Source organism: Hetaerina americana, unplaced genomic scaffold, assembly GCF_022747635.1.
Source record: "Hetaerina americana unplaced genomic scaffold, ioHetAmer1.1.p SCAF_7, whole genome shotgun sequence".
NCBI classification, from domain to species: domain Eukaryota; kingdom Metazoa; phylum Arthropoda; class Insecta; order Odonata; family Calopterygidae; genus Hetaerina; species Hetaerina americana.
In genome coordinates this window covers 80,253,682-80,269,336 of record NW_027287316.1, presented here as the reverse complement: position 1 = coordinate 80,269,336, position 15,655 = coordinate 80,253,682, and positions in this window count along the sequence as shown.

The following is a 15,655-nucleotide window of genomic DNA, read 5'->3' as shown; positions in this document are numbered from 1 at the left end:
CAGGCGTGTGCATGTACATCAATATGTATGCATGCATGGTGATGATTTGAAGGCAAAAAACATTGCGAAACACAGAAAAATCAACATGAAACACACTACACTTTCATGCAAATTTTCGGGCTCCAAGCAAATTTTGAAGACTGTCGCGGATTGGAATTCAACATAAATAAATGATATATATATATATATATATATATATATATATATAACTTTTTGAAAGTCTCTCGGACGTGAATAATAATGTATAACACTTAGCACTAGTGGATTCCCTTCAGTTCTGTCCCTCTCTTCCTTGATAAAGGTGGTCACGACCACCGAAAATTCAAAAAATAGTGAGTCTCTTTTTTGTGTGTTTTTGTGTGTGTCCACTAGTGCCAAGTGTTATACAGTATATATATATATATATATATATATATATATATATATATATATATATGTGTGTGTGTGTGTGTGTGTGTGTGTATATATAAATATATAAAAACACAGATGTAGATTTTTAAACGATAGAAAAACAAAGAAAGGACACTGACATACGTTGTTTTGACGTTTCGACAGCGAGACCGTCGTCATAGAATCTGATTCTGCTGACGACGGCCGTGCCCAAAATCTCAAAATCTCTGTGGTGACTATCATGTTTGTCTTTGGAATGATAATTGAGGTGGTTTCCCGTTGCCTTTTCCAATAGTGTTTTTAACGTGACACCATCACTTACTGGCCGCCCCTCTGGGGTCAGACGCCATTGCAGCCGCCTCACTGAGGAACAGACGCTGCGTGGACTACCTTTCGTCTGGCTCCTACCTATCTGGCATGGGTGACCCTACCAGGAGCAATTATTATCACTCCCGCCAGCACAGCTCTAGGGGTCATCGGAACGCATAAGCCCTTCCACCACGTCAAGGTTGTAGTCCGGGGAGGGATATATAATATATAGAAAATATGTATGTGTATGCATATATATTTATTTATATATATTTATATAATATTTTATATGTACGAGGGTCATCCGGAAAGTAGTACCCGTTCGTGCCGCATGAAGTGCTGACGACGCGAGTAGCCGCTGGACGAGGTCAGATAGCTTCAGTGGCTTGTCTGCCTTCTCTGAGCCAAGTTGCGTGACGCTAGTATTGCCTGTATTGTTTCTGTGATTGTTTACAATGTTTAAAAAAATTGAGAACGCCGCCAGTTGTGAAGTGAGGGCAGTGATTAAATTCCTCAATGCAAGAAACGTTCGCCCATGTGATATTCATCGCCAATTAAAGGAGGTGTATGGAGACAATGTAATGGACGAGTCGTCTGTTCGGCGGTGGAGTGGCAACTTCAACATGGGGAGGGGGAACACACACGACGATGAGCGTTCGGGGAGACCGTCTGTCATTACAGACCAACTGGTGAGCTCAGTTGACGAATTCGTGAGGAACGATCGGCGCGTCACAATTGATGACAACTGTGAGCATTTTCCCAATGTTTCTCGAACAATTGTTCATGAAATTGTTAAACACCATCTGCATTATGCAAAAATTTGTGCAAGATGGGTCCCTCGCGTATCTCAATGAGCTGGCGGCGAAGGACTATGCAGCAGGAATACAGAAACTTGTCACACGTTATGACAAATGCCTTAATTTGCTTGGAGATTATGTTGAGAAGTAGTTTAAAGTATCCTCTTTCAAATAAAATTTTTTATGTTTGTTAATATTTACTTTTGTGTCTTTATTTCACGAACGGGTACTACTTTCCGGATGACCCTCGTATATTATATTTATAATACTTTATATTTTATATCTATAATTTATGTAATATTTGGACGGCATAATAGAGCACAAATAAAATAGTAACAATTAAAAGGGGACTCACATGGTAAATTGTTTAAGCTTTCGGCGTTCTCCGAGGCCTTCTTCAAGAAAGACTGAAAATTTACTTGAGATTGGCAAGGGGTCTTGGCGGGGCAGGGGAGGTGAGCTGCAGGGAATGCTGGGAGGGAAATTAAAGATGGCGGTTAAGGTTGGGAATTTTGAAGATCAGATAGGTAATATAGACGCGGATTCTCGATTGTTCGCCTTTATATTGGTGGCTGAATTTGGTAGGGATTCTAGGATGATAAGAGCATGACACTGGTCGAATGAAAGGTAGATATATATATATATATATATATATATATATATATATATATATATATATATAGTTACGCAATACCTCTTCGAATGTGTCCAAGTAGTTTCAGTTTATATTTAGAAAACAGCTGAAAGTGGCGCAGAACGAGGATGTAGAAAGTTCACAAATGAAAGATGAACATACTCTGCATTAAGGTGAAACTACTATCAGGAAGTAAGACGGGAAAATCCGTAGAAAATATTAAAGGTAAATACGGGCAATTAAACCAGGAAAGTTTCGTTAGAGATGCAAAGGATGTATGAGGGATATTAATTCTCGTTTAAAGAGGAGCAATATACGAGTAGCATGACATATGGTGAGTGAGCTTAGACATAGAAAGTGAATACGAGGTAGAAGAGGAGAACTCAGGACCAGGCGTAATTGATAGCGAGAAAGGAAGGCCGCTACGGGAATTGAATTTGAACAAGGCCTTAGGGGTGGACAAAAAACCCCCGGAAATACTTAAGGGTTTAGGAAAATGTTATAGGAAGAACTATTATGGACTATTCAGCATTTGTGAAGGAGAAATTTGACCGGAAAATGTCGTTAAAGCAAGATAATTTCCTATTCCAAGAAAAGGACAAGCCAAAAACATGTGAGGATTGTGAACGACTAGGTTTAATGTCAATTGTAGGCAAAATGAAACTCACCAAATGTATAGAGGATAGAGAGGCGGGAAAAATGAATACTTAAACGATGATCAGTTTGGGTTCAGAAATGGAAGACGTACTCGTGATGCCATAGTAGTGACAAGGTCAGTAATATAGAGGAACGAAGAGTACAACCAGGATTTTCCTATCTGTTTCATAGGCTTCCATAAGGCTTCTATAGAGTGAATCGGGTAGAATTAATGTATTCATTGCAGAAATTAAGAGAAGATTAGAGGGTCAGGAGACTTATCCTTCACAAATTCCAAAGAAACTGCGGGAGATGCCGCAACAGTAACTTTTAACGGAGTCATCCGCTAATGTGCATTTCAATGCAACAATTTCAGAGCGTAAAAATCATTCGCCTTGACTGGGACTCGAACCCAGATCCCTCAATATCCGGTCGAGTGCTTTAGCCACTTAAGCTACCGAGGCGTCCTCTTAAACTCTGAAATTTTGGGGCTTTTAAAGGAACTAGATGTTATGACGAAATACCGTACATACAATGTCACATGCATTCGTAGTCGTGCGCGAGGCGCCACTGTCCACGAGGTTAAAGCCAACTTTAAACACTTATGGTGTTTTCCCTTTGACAAATTCCAAAGAAGTCCAGAGTTCCAGCTAGTTCCTTTAAAAGCCCCAAAATTTCACAGTTTAAGAGGACGCCTCGGTAGCTTAAGTGGCTAAAGCACTCGACCGGATATTGAGGGATCTGGGTTCGAGTCCCAGTCAAGGCGAATGATTTTTACGCTCTGAAATTGTTGCATCTTATCCTTCACCATCATATTACCCTAGACTGTTCAGTTGCGGGTGGCGAATGGATATTTGGAGTGGGCAGTGTTTGAAAGAGGCGTAAGGCAGAACATGCAGTATCACCCGTGTTTATAAATGCAAATGTAGAAGAAATGCTTAAAGATGTATGGGAAGAACTGGAAATACGAATAGGAATAAAAATTCGTAGAATATTCTTAAAAATCAATTAAATTTGTTTAAAGGTTTAATTTCCCAGACAGCCAATGGGTTGAAAGTATTTCTGAACGCATTGTAATGTCATTGCTATTGTTATGGGATAAGAATAAATTGTAAATAAAACAAAGGCTATAATTTTTTTGAGAAAGTGGAGAAATATTAAAATAGGAGTTCATAAAATGGAGCAGTTGGAACAGTTTGTCTATCCTGGAAGTGTTATGGACCAAAATGGTCAAATTAGCAGGGAAATGGGAAGAAGAATCACATGCCACAAAGAAGCTTTCACGAGAAAGAACTCTTATCAGGAACGCTGAGTGATGATGACATTAGAAATGACTTGTTAAAACATTGAAATCGACCGCGGTTTTGTACCTTATGGTAACATGGTCACCAAACTCGTAAACAAACACTGGTACAAGCGTTTGCTTAACAGCGTGGTCTTCCAGTGGGTAGAGTTCTAGGCTACTGAGCGGAGGGACCGGATTCAATATCGGGTGACGTCTCTGGATACCGCACAGGTCTACCAAAGCTGTGCGGTATTTCGGATGCACGGACCAAATCTTCCTGGATACCGCAGGTGGTTCAGAGCGAAGGGAAATAACTCTTATTTTTTATAAATTTATGAGAGCCCATTATTTAATGTGGGCTTGGAATGGGTAAAGCAACACCACCATGTTTCTTACTACGTTTCTTAGCCTGAACTGGCGAAACAAAACTTAACAACCTACTCTACGGCAAAGTCCCACTTCATCTCCGGGTGCTTCCTTCTTCCTCCCTTCATCCCGTCCAACATCCCAATCCTGTTCCCGCCCCTTTCCTCGCTTCTATCACCATTCCATCGCTTATTAAAATGCTCAGCATTCACCTTTCCTGCCTCCTTTCGATCCCTCCCAGCAAACCCCTCTCCTCCCCCTCCGTGATCACTACTTCCTTATTACAAGTGAGTTACGAACTCCTCACGGGCCTTAATATTAAGTGAGCTCCACCTTCACGTATCACTCAGGGTGAATTTCTATTGTACAAATGTCTAATGGCAAAGGGAAGTTAGGGAAATGGTATGGAATAAGGCTTTGAACGTCGCCTTCCAAATTTTTCCTTACTTACCTCTAAACAATACACCCATCCACTTTCCTAATTTCATTTGGTTGGCGGTTTCAGTTTTTTTTTCTCCCTGACTTCAGTCATTCTATTTTCTCCAACCCTATTTGGATTGCTCTCTGTACTCTCCTCAGAATCTGCACGTAACATACCTTATTTCTTCACATTCCTTTCCCTTCCCTCCTTATAATCCGCACTGCTCACAAAGTTTTAAAATGCTGACCAATTCTCTCTTTAGAAATCGGTATGATTGTCTTTCTACTTTCTGAAAGATTTTCTCTCACTCACGCTGTACTGATCTCGATTTCCTCAAAGGAGTGGTTTTAACGAGTTTCGAAGCGATGCATGTGGGTTTGCATTGTTTGTTTACCTGAGCGTTCGCCAAGACACTCCACCGGGTGCAGAGGACATTGCATTGATGCCGACACTGCCCCCGTTTCACTTTTGGTCACAAAAACGTGTTAATCTATCCTTTGACAGATACCCCATGCCTCTACGTGGTGCAATTGCACTCGGAGAGACTGCATCCACCGCCGATTCGAGTAGCATTGCATGGGGGAATACTTAATAGCGAAGAGTTTATGATGTGTCTGATATCGTCGCAGTCGCAATGGTAGTTGCACCAGGGAATTTAATATTAACTTGCTTCGCGTTTTACACTAGGTGACCGCTCGCCACTTTTTCGATTGCGAAAAATTCCTTCGTAATTTTATTCCCTTTTGAATGTTTATGCATTGAAGAGTCCTTCGTGTTGCCTTGATGTATGCGTCGCAATCGTGGAATACACCCGCGAAAGTACGTTTTCATGGAGATATACTATCATTAACGGCTCTTCTTTTACGGAAATTCTGTTTAGACAGAGTTTTTTAGAATTAGTGCTTGGCCTTGGGGGATGGAGCGCACGTTATCATTATTATGTGTTATTTCAAATGAACTCTGCTGGCGTGCACAAAATTGTGAGAATTTTCTGTTTGGAAATAATTTAACATTTATTCAGACTGGAATTATAACCCTTTTAACCAGGTTTTTTACTCGTAATACTTATTTGAAAGAAGGAATGTATTGAATTGCTATTAAGAACATAACAATATTCAGGAGAGTTTTTCTTGGTACTCGGAAATGTGTCAATTCCATTAGTTCTTAGTGAATGTGAAAGTTTGATTTAAGATTTTTTCGGAGAGATGTCAGTCAAGGACTGCGGAAGTATTACAAAGTAGGGCAAAAAACATTGTTTCTTAAACAACTGATATATTAAGGGTTTTCGAATTCGAACGATTTTCATAGTTTTTTTTTGAGATTTTTGCAGCTTTTGGATATCCTAGAGCAATTTCCATTTTTCATAGAGCGTAGATTTTTCTGTGCCGTACTACGCGGAATGGATTGTAATGCGTAAACGTTTGCAATGCATTTTTCAGTGCTGGCAGGAAATTCCTCGTTTACATAATCATGATAATTTGTGGCTTTACCTGAAAATTACGCTGGCCGTAATTATGCTGATTATACTGATTTTATAATTTTAAGTTTTATTTCACCAATGATAACCTATTGAGTATGAAAACCAAGCTAAGAGAATTATGTTTTACTAAGACGGCCAAATCGTAGCCGGGACAGTTCAAATCTCGAGACGAGATGATGATATCCAGTGCCGTGCGTTTCGTTAAATGTTTGTGTAATGATACCACGGATGTGCGATACGCGTAGATGCCATTTCGAAGCTTTGACGGCGTTCTCTGAAGTAGAGGGAATAAGTGTGGGTGTGGGGGGGGTCGTGGTTCGTGGGGATGGAGCGACAGTGACTCCCGACGATCATGAACCACTGGGGATCTCTCTTTGGCCCCCCGGGGGGGGGGGCCCGGTGTTGCCTTAACACCCACACTCGGGCCAAGACAACCACCCTCCTCCTCCGCCCCCTTCTTTCTCGAGACGGAGTGGGGGGGGGACAGGATAGGAGAAGCACATGTTTGCCTCGCCCGTGGATGTGTGGCTCTTTGAGGGTTTAGGTTTTAAATCCATTGCGGTCATTATGAACTACAGTGACTAGGATTATTGTGGCGGCTACCCACTTATTTCGTTCCTTAAAGCAAGACTTTACTGCTCCTTCCACTTCTTTCCGAATTCACGATTTTAGATGCTGTTCTCAGTAAATACCCATTTCTCTACTTTGAGTATGCTTCTGCATTTATAATAATAATAATTTTTATTGGTGTTCTATTATTTAAGGTGGGTTTTGGATAAATAGTGCTTATACATTTTTGTAAGAATAAATTTACTAGCGACACGGTAGTCCAGTGGTAGACCTTTGGACTACTGACCGGAGGGTCAGGGTTCGATTTACCAGACAAGCCTCTCTGGGCACCTGCAGCGCCACCCAAGCTATGTGATTTTTCGGGTACCAGATCTTCCTGGGAAACCATAACCGGCACAAGGAAAGGAACTGACCTCCCTTCCCTGATGCGTGAATTTCACTCGCCGTATAGGGTTTAGTACTGAGTGCACTCTACCATCACCTAGCAAACTGACCTTCGGGTTGATTACTGTGTTTATGGTTTATATATTTACCAACCTCTTCTAACAAAAAAAACAAAAGCTGATATCAGAAACTACAGTTAGTCGCTCTTCCATTCCGCATGCATCTTTTCTCGCTTTATTCCATCTAGCGTGTCTATCCTATGCGTTCATTTTCCTCATTTGCCCATCGTTCTCCCCTCTATCACCTTCTGCACAATCAAACCGCCAGTCAAAATGTTCTGAATCAATCTTCTTTGGATTTGCCCAAACAATTCTCGCTCCTCCCCCGCCATGCCTCAAGCACTCCCTCGATTGTTTTCCTTTCCTTCCTCCTTCCCCACGGGCCACATTCTTGACGAAGTGTAAGGGCTTGTGATGACCACAAGAGGGAGCATGCGGTGCCAATGATGATTGCTCCTGGTAGGGTCACCCATGCCAGATAGGTCGAAGGTTAGGAGCCAGACGAAAGGTAGTCCACGCAGCGTCTGTTCCTCAGTGAGGCGGTTGCAATGGCGTCCGACCCCAGAGGGGCGGCCAGCAAGTGATGGTGTCACGTTAAAAACACTATTGAGGAAGGCAACGGGAAACCACCTCAATTATTATTCCCAAGATTAATATCATAGGCCCATGTTTAAAATTGAATAAAAAGTAACTTTCAATGCAACAATTTCAGAGCGTAAAAATCATTCGCCTTGACTGGGACTCGAACCCAGATCCCTCAATATCCGGTCGAGTGCTTTGCTTAAGTGGCCAAAGCACTCGACCGGATATTGAGGGATCTGGGTTCGAGTCCCAGTCAAGGCGAATGATTTTTACGCTCTGAAATTGTTGCATTGAAATGCACATTAGCGGATGACTCCGTTAAAAGTTACTGTTGCGGCATCTCCCGCAGTTTCTTTGGAAAAAGTAACTTCTTAATAATCTATAAACATATATCCGCATTTTCTTTATTTAATCGTCTCATATTTGCCTAATTCATTCCCTGTTGATCATATTTATCATCAAAAGTATTACGAGTAATAAAAAAGTAAAAATCAAGCGATGCCGCCAACCAGTGGTTACCGTGATCGGAGCAGTATGCCTCGAGAAGTTGTCTTCGGGAGACTGCAGTCCATGCCATGGAGCGAGGGGGGGATACGGACGTTGGATTGGATGGATGGATGCCACCGCCTTTAATCGTTACCGGGGGTTTGTTGTCGGCAGTGCTGCCTGAAGTCCTCGGCCTCCGGCGACGCATTGATGGCCGTAGAAAAGAAGCGCCGACGATGCGATTCGAAATGAAGAGGAGAGGGAGGAAAAGGCGGCGTGTGGAGCCCAATAGGGAGGAGGAGATGTAAGCCATAAGGAAAGAGACAGCCCAGAGGGAAGGTCAGGATGGATTGGGGACATCTCGGGAGAGAGTGAGTTTGCCTTAGAAGAAGGGAGCACCGAAGGGACGCCGCGAGGAAGGCAAAGGGACGCAATGAGTGCATTCGGCCAAAGGGTAAGAGTAGACCTGGGCGAGGGAGCAGTTCTCAGAGCGGGCAGGGAAGTGAGCTTTGGGACGGTAAGAGTGAGGGAGTCATTTAAATCTCATCAACAAATTAGCACGAGTTAATCTTCAGGGTGAATTACTGGTGACGAGCACGAAAGGATGGAAGGGGCGGTTATAATTGAGCGCAGGGGAATGAAGGGAAATTGAACTTGAAAGTGAGGAGATTCGTGGCGAGTATTGCATCCGTGGGGAGAGTCACGTCAATCTTTGCTGAGAGAATAGTGCAAGAGGATAGTACTGTTCTAACACCTTGGTTATAGGTCGCGCTTCGCTCTCGGCGTGTGCTAGAACTCACTGCTCTGTGGATTGTCGAGGAAGAAGTATTCGCTTTTTTGAGGAAATTTTTATCCATCGTTAAATGCTTTTACTTGCGCGAAACAGGGACAGTTTCGACCATGTATCTCTATCAGGTCACCCCCGCACTGCGGTATGCTACAGGTGACCCCAGAAATAGCAGCTCATATTGCGTTCAAGTGATATAATCATTCCAAGAAACTGCGGGAGATGCCGCAGCATTAACTTTCAACGGAGTCATCCGCTAATATGCATTTCAATGCAACAATTTCGGAGTGTACAAATCATTCGCATTGGCCGGGATTCAAACCCGAATCCCTCGATTACCGAGGCCGAGTGCTTTAGTCAGTTAACCTGGCGAGGCGTTCTCTTAAAACCCGAATAAAACCCTATCGTCGCCAAAATGTCTGATTTTAAAAGGACGCCTCGATAGCTTAACTAGCTAAAACACTCGGCCGGACAACGAGGCATCCGGGTTCGAATCCTGGTCAAGGGGAATGATTTTTACGCTCAGAAATGTTTGCATTAAAATAATCATCTTTTTAGAAAGTGAAAAGTTTAAAATAAATGCAAGGCTATTTGGAAATAATAGGGAAACGTTAACTAGGTCTAAGCCAAACCTCTGATTGAAGTGAATATACAATCATACTCTAGCCACGACTGAAATGTGAATCCTTTTTAAAAGATTTTAGTCATCGCGTCCACAAACTGAGAGTTCAAATCTCCCGTTCATACATTGCAGTAATATTTTCGGAATTTTAATCTACCTCTGTGAGCAACCACACCCCCCTGACTTTCTTTTGGGGTTGGAAGTTTTCTTGCTTTTGTGATGAAGTTAATCTCGGCATGGCGAACCTGTGAGATAAATTTGATGAAGTATTTATATTTATAATTATTCGGCAGTCCACCGTTTGAGAATGGTTTTGGATGGTGACAAACTTTCCATTCTATCAGTGCATGTTTTTTTTATACCCCCTGGGACACAAAGTAGACCCCCACTAAAATAAACCCCTTTTCAATTGCGCATACATTCTACCTCCCTTCATTCCGCGTAAACGTGCCTATCCCATTCCTCGCTTGCCTAACGTTCCCCCCTCTACCGCAATCATCACTCGTACCATTGCCTATCGTAATGCCTTTCATTCCCCTGCCCCCTTTATCCCCTCTGCACCCGCACCACGCATAGTAATTCCACATTTGTTTACCATTCCGTCTTTTTTTATCGGTTTCTGTCCTTCCCCACACCAAAATCATTAAGCGTCTCCAATCGTCGCCTAATCTCTTGCTTCAACGACCGTGTTTCCGAGTTATACGAATCCACTCTCGATTTCATGCTTTTTTACTGATCTTATTTAAACATCCTTACTCGATGTTCCTGTGATCAAGTTCCTTTTTGTCAATGCTTCTTTGAATAATGACTTCTTTTTCTGAATCCTCAACTGCTTTGAGTAGATTGATCTAAAATATTGCCAAGTTTGGTAAACTTCTGCCTGATCTAGTTTTTGCCATCCAGTATTAACGATTAACTTGGCCTTCCTCCTTTTCGAAAACCTAATGACCATTTTCTTCTGTGTACATTTATTACTATCCCAAATCCATTTGATTTACAAATCTAACCTATTTTATAGGTTCTCCATCAACCTGCGCCCCTGCCTCTAGTCCTTCCCATGCCTCACTCACTATTATCTACGCATATACGCACATTGGCAAAAGCGCCCCACTTCCCTTCCTAGCGCTGTCCGTCTCTCTATTTGCCACTCGCACCTGAGCAGTCTGAGACATACAGGACATTTACAGGTTGCGCATAAATAGCTTTGCCCTCCAACCTACTACTCCTTGACTCCTGCTTCTCTACAGCATGACTCATAAGAAAACCGATATGCGTGGGATTGTACTATTTCGCCCATTCCGAAAACTAAATTTATCATCCCCTAAGTAATCATTTACCTGTCTATTAGTCTTTTTGTTGACGATCCTTAGAACCACCTAATCTGCGTGTGAAATCTTATAGCTCTACAGTCATAATTTACTTCTACCTTTTTCTTTTTTGGATGGGGACTAACATTGATGTACTGGAATCTTCAGGCATAATTCCTTTATTTTAAATGCTATGAATTAACTTATAATAACTCTTCCTTCCTCATTTTCCCACGCAGTTAAGTAGGTCTGCGGGGATGTTATCTTCCCCCAAGGTCTAGTTCGGTGTCAATTTCCTTAATACTCTTTCTATCTCGTACTACGGAGAATAAACGAGGTATTAACTAACCCCACTTACGTCATATTCTCTCTGTTGAAGCGTCAAAGCCTCATGTATTTACCACATATATGGATCGTTTAAGTAATCTTTCCATCTCCCTTGAATCTCTCTTGTTTAGATAGATAATATTCCGTCTATATCTCTAATTGGGTGCAAGATGCTCTCTCTTATTGCTCCTCCATCTTTTTGTCCACTCTCCAAATCCTCGCAATGCTTTTACCACTACGTATCTTTCGTCTTCTTCATTTTACATCCTTGTTAAATATTTGTATCTTTGTACTTCCTCCTCCTTCCTTATCTTGACTCGAAATTCATCCATTTTCTTTTCTCGCCTCCCCCCTAATCACCTATGGCTTCCATCTTATTTACTGTTATATTTTTCCAGACCTTTGGTTGTGAGTTTCGATTTCCGATGTCATTGATATATTTTTTAAATATATTTTTATATATGTTTTTACATTTCTTCTATTTTACCGTTTACCTATTCTTACTAAGAATTTTTTTCTACTGTCGCCTGGTATTCCTTTTTTTTTCGTTTCGGAGAAAGCTCAAAATTTCATTTCATACCTATATTCTAGGTTAAAGTCCCTTGAATCTAACGCTACACTTAGTACTAACTTGTGATATTTATCTGCGTTTGCTCCAGGCAAACTGAACAAATTGATTACGCTGTTCCTAAATCTGTGACTAACCATTATATGGTCTAACCCTTCCCTTCCTGTATCTCTGGCCGTTCTCTATTTATACTTTCACCAATTGGGATGTTTGAACGAGGTCTTCGTGATAATTAAGCCCTTAGAAAATCCCAAGTATTTAGAATCCTCAGAAACTCTCGTTTTACTTCGAAACTCTATTGCTTTCACCCCGCGGTGATTCCTTGTTCCTAAAGCTTAGTCCTCCACCTCACTACCATCTCTTCCTTCGCCTATCATCACGTTCCAATACCCCATCACTAAGAGGGCAATCCCAGAAGTACCCGACCCAACAAAGAAAATAAAAATTTTGGAATTAATATGTTTATTTTTCATAATAATCTCCCTTCAGCTCTGTAGACTTTTCCCAGCGATATTATATTCACTTTTTATAATAAGAACTGTCTTGCCCCTCAAAATATCCATAAACTGCCGTCATCACTTATTCGCGGTTGGGAAATCTTTGACCACTGAGCTATTTTTTCAAGTTTGCGAACAGAAAATTATCCGAGGGGGCTAAATCTGGCGAACAGGGTGCATCAAGAAGCAATTCAAACTTTGACTCATGAATTTTGGCCACTGCAACAACGGATTTGTAAGCTGGTGCATTGTCTTGATCAAATAACACTTACTTTTTTAGCCAAATGCAGCCGTTTTTGCATGATTTCTTCCCTCAAACGTTGCTATAAGTTTGCATAATACTCACCGTTGATAGTTTATCCTTTTTCAAGACAGCCAATGGAAATTATCCCACGCGCATCCCAAAAAACCTTGCCTGCAGATGAAATGGTCTTAGCCTTTTTTGGAGCCGGCTCTCCCTTTTGAATCCATTGTTTTGATTGTTCTATTTTCTCGGGTGTAAAGTAATGGACCCATTCATGATTATGAAACGGCGCAAACATTTTTTTACTTTGTTACTGTGAAACTTTTCTAAACACTTAATGGAAACATCTTCACGACACTGATTTTGATCGAGTGTGAGCAAACACGGCACCCATCTTACACACAGCTTTCTCATGTCCGAGTTTCCAGTTAACATGTGATTTACCGCACTTTTTGAAATGCCTACTATGTCTGCTAGCTCGCGCACTTTCAGTCGACGATCGTCCTCTTTCACTTTGTGGATTTTCTTCACCATTTCTGGAGTGGTCACCTCATTTGGGTGACGACCAATGCGATTCTCGTCTTGACAGCTCGTACGGCCTCTTTTAAACTCTGCTGCACCTTATTTTACTGTTGTAAACGAAGGAGCAGACTCACCCAGAGTGGAATAATCCGGTTCAGCTTTGGTATATTGGTTGGGCTGAGGACTTTCAAATAAAAGTATTTTTACACATAACGATGACCAATTTTCTCCATTTTCACAAATTCACTGAAAACGTTCATTATTGATGGCTACCGAACCAGTACTAATCTACGAAGTGTCTTCAAACTTGAAACATAAGCCTAATTGATTGCGTACTTTCTAATACAGCGATATGTTTCAAACAAGTACCACCATCTCTTGGTCAAGCCGGGTACTTCTGGGACCACCCTCGTATCTAATGTTTCCTTCTAGTAATAGCAGCGAATATTTCTTCTAATCATTCGTATACCCTGTCGACTCCTTCCTCCGCACGATTGATTGGTGGCGCGGCTTGAACAATGACCAAGCGCGTTGCTTTAGCTTTCACTTTTAATAATATATTCTATCAGTCGCTCGCTCAGTCTTCACTACGCTTCCTTCTATCTTTCTGATCAATACTACCGCCACCCATCTGCTGCACCCCTGCTCTCCTGCTCTGTACTACTCTACAACTCTCACTCCAGTCATCCCTTGTCCTTCTACATCACATGGCAATAAACTTAGATATCTAACATCCCTTCATCCATCTCCCGCTGTATACTTTCGAAAACCTCTGCCTTCAAAATCATCTTAATATCCCTAGTCCTTATTCTATCTGTTTCGATCGTCTTCTGTGCCTTCTTAGCTGCTTCATTCATCGATTCCACCTTCCATTCCGCGTACATTATATTTTTCTTGCCAATTTTTTAATGTGACAAAATCACTCAAATGGCCGAACCTATAGGACTAGACTCCTTTGCAGCCGGCTCACTGAGAAAAAGGCGCTGTGCGGGCCAACTTTCGTCTGCTTCCTGCCGTCCGACCTATCTGGAATGGGTGACCCTAACAAGATCAATGTCCTTCCACCGCGTCAAGTTGTATTCCTAACGGTGGATACTGAAAATTATCGATTTTTATAGTGCAACCAATTTTGTTTCTGAATATTTATATCCATACTAAAAAAAGACTTTTCCACAGATTTTTCTCGTAAGGTACAATGAGTTTCACCGACTTGCGGCATAATCAGGTACTTATAATAAAAAACTGTGGAAAAGTACAAAGCCTTTTTTTAATGTGGATATTAAATACTTCCACGAAGTGAAGCCTGAAAGAGGAGAATATAATCTGAATATTTAAATTATTAATAAGTTTTCCTATGGTTATTTGTTCGTTGACGTATGTCCGAGATAGTATATGTGTTAGATAGCGAGATTTTTAAATTCTTAGGTTATTTTGATTTGGTCATCAATTCTGCGGTTATTTCTGTTTTTTTTGGTGATTTTATTTAATCGTTTAGGCATGATTATTTGACCATCAGGGGGTGTATCGTTTGTATCTCATCCAAAGGAAATGCGAAAGAGTCCGTTGAAAACCGTTACCAACTCAAGGCTTTCAATGCGAGCGTGGGGATGTCATCATCCCCTTCTGTGCGTGTTTGCCGAAATATGCGACTTCGCACTTCAAATAAACCAAACGATTCTCTAGCGTCAGGTGACGTCAACGAGCGAGGAGGGCAGAGGACGTCCCCGGAGGAGGGCAGCGGGGGCTGGAGGAATGCCGCGGCGATCTTAAAGATGGATAACTGCTGCTCGCGATGCGTCGTACGAGTGGTGACAGTGGTCCCCTTCTCATTAGCATGCCAGGGCGAGGGGACGTCCGAGGCCGGCGGGCCGCACTATCCCTCCCTCCGTAGCAGCCTCCCTCCCTCTCACGCATCACATGCGCGCTCACTTTCGCGGCCCCCGCACCCCAGCCCTCTGGACCAGCAGCGACCCGCATCGTCACCCCCCCCCCCCCCGCCCCTCATTACGGAGCCACCCCCACACCCTCACCTCAACCCTTCCCCCAGGGGGGAGCGCCTCCCCCGTCCACCCATCCATCACCCCCCCCCGTCCTCCCCATCCCCCCTAATTCAAATCCCTCCCACGGCGAGCACACGCTCCCCTCCCTCCCTCCCCCTCCCTCTCTCTCTCTCCGTTCGTCTCCTCGCCTTCTTCTTGGCGTACGCACAGGGTGGGAGGGGTCATTCCATCGCCAAGTCCCCCCCCCTTCTACCGCTGGACCCCGCTGCTGCACACTCTTAGGCCGAGATGGAGGTCCCCGTATTGATCCTCCCTCACCTCTCCTCCAGTCTTCGCTTTGCCGGACACGCGGGGGATGGGCCGGGGGGCGGGGGGACAGGGT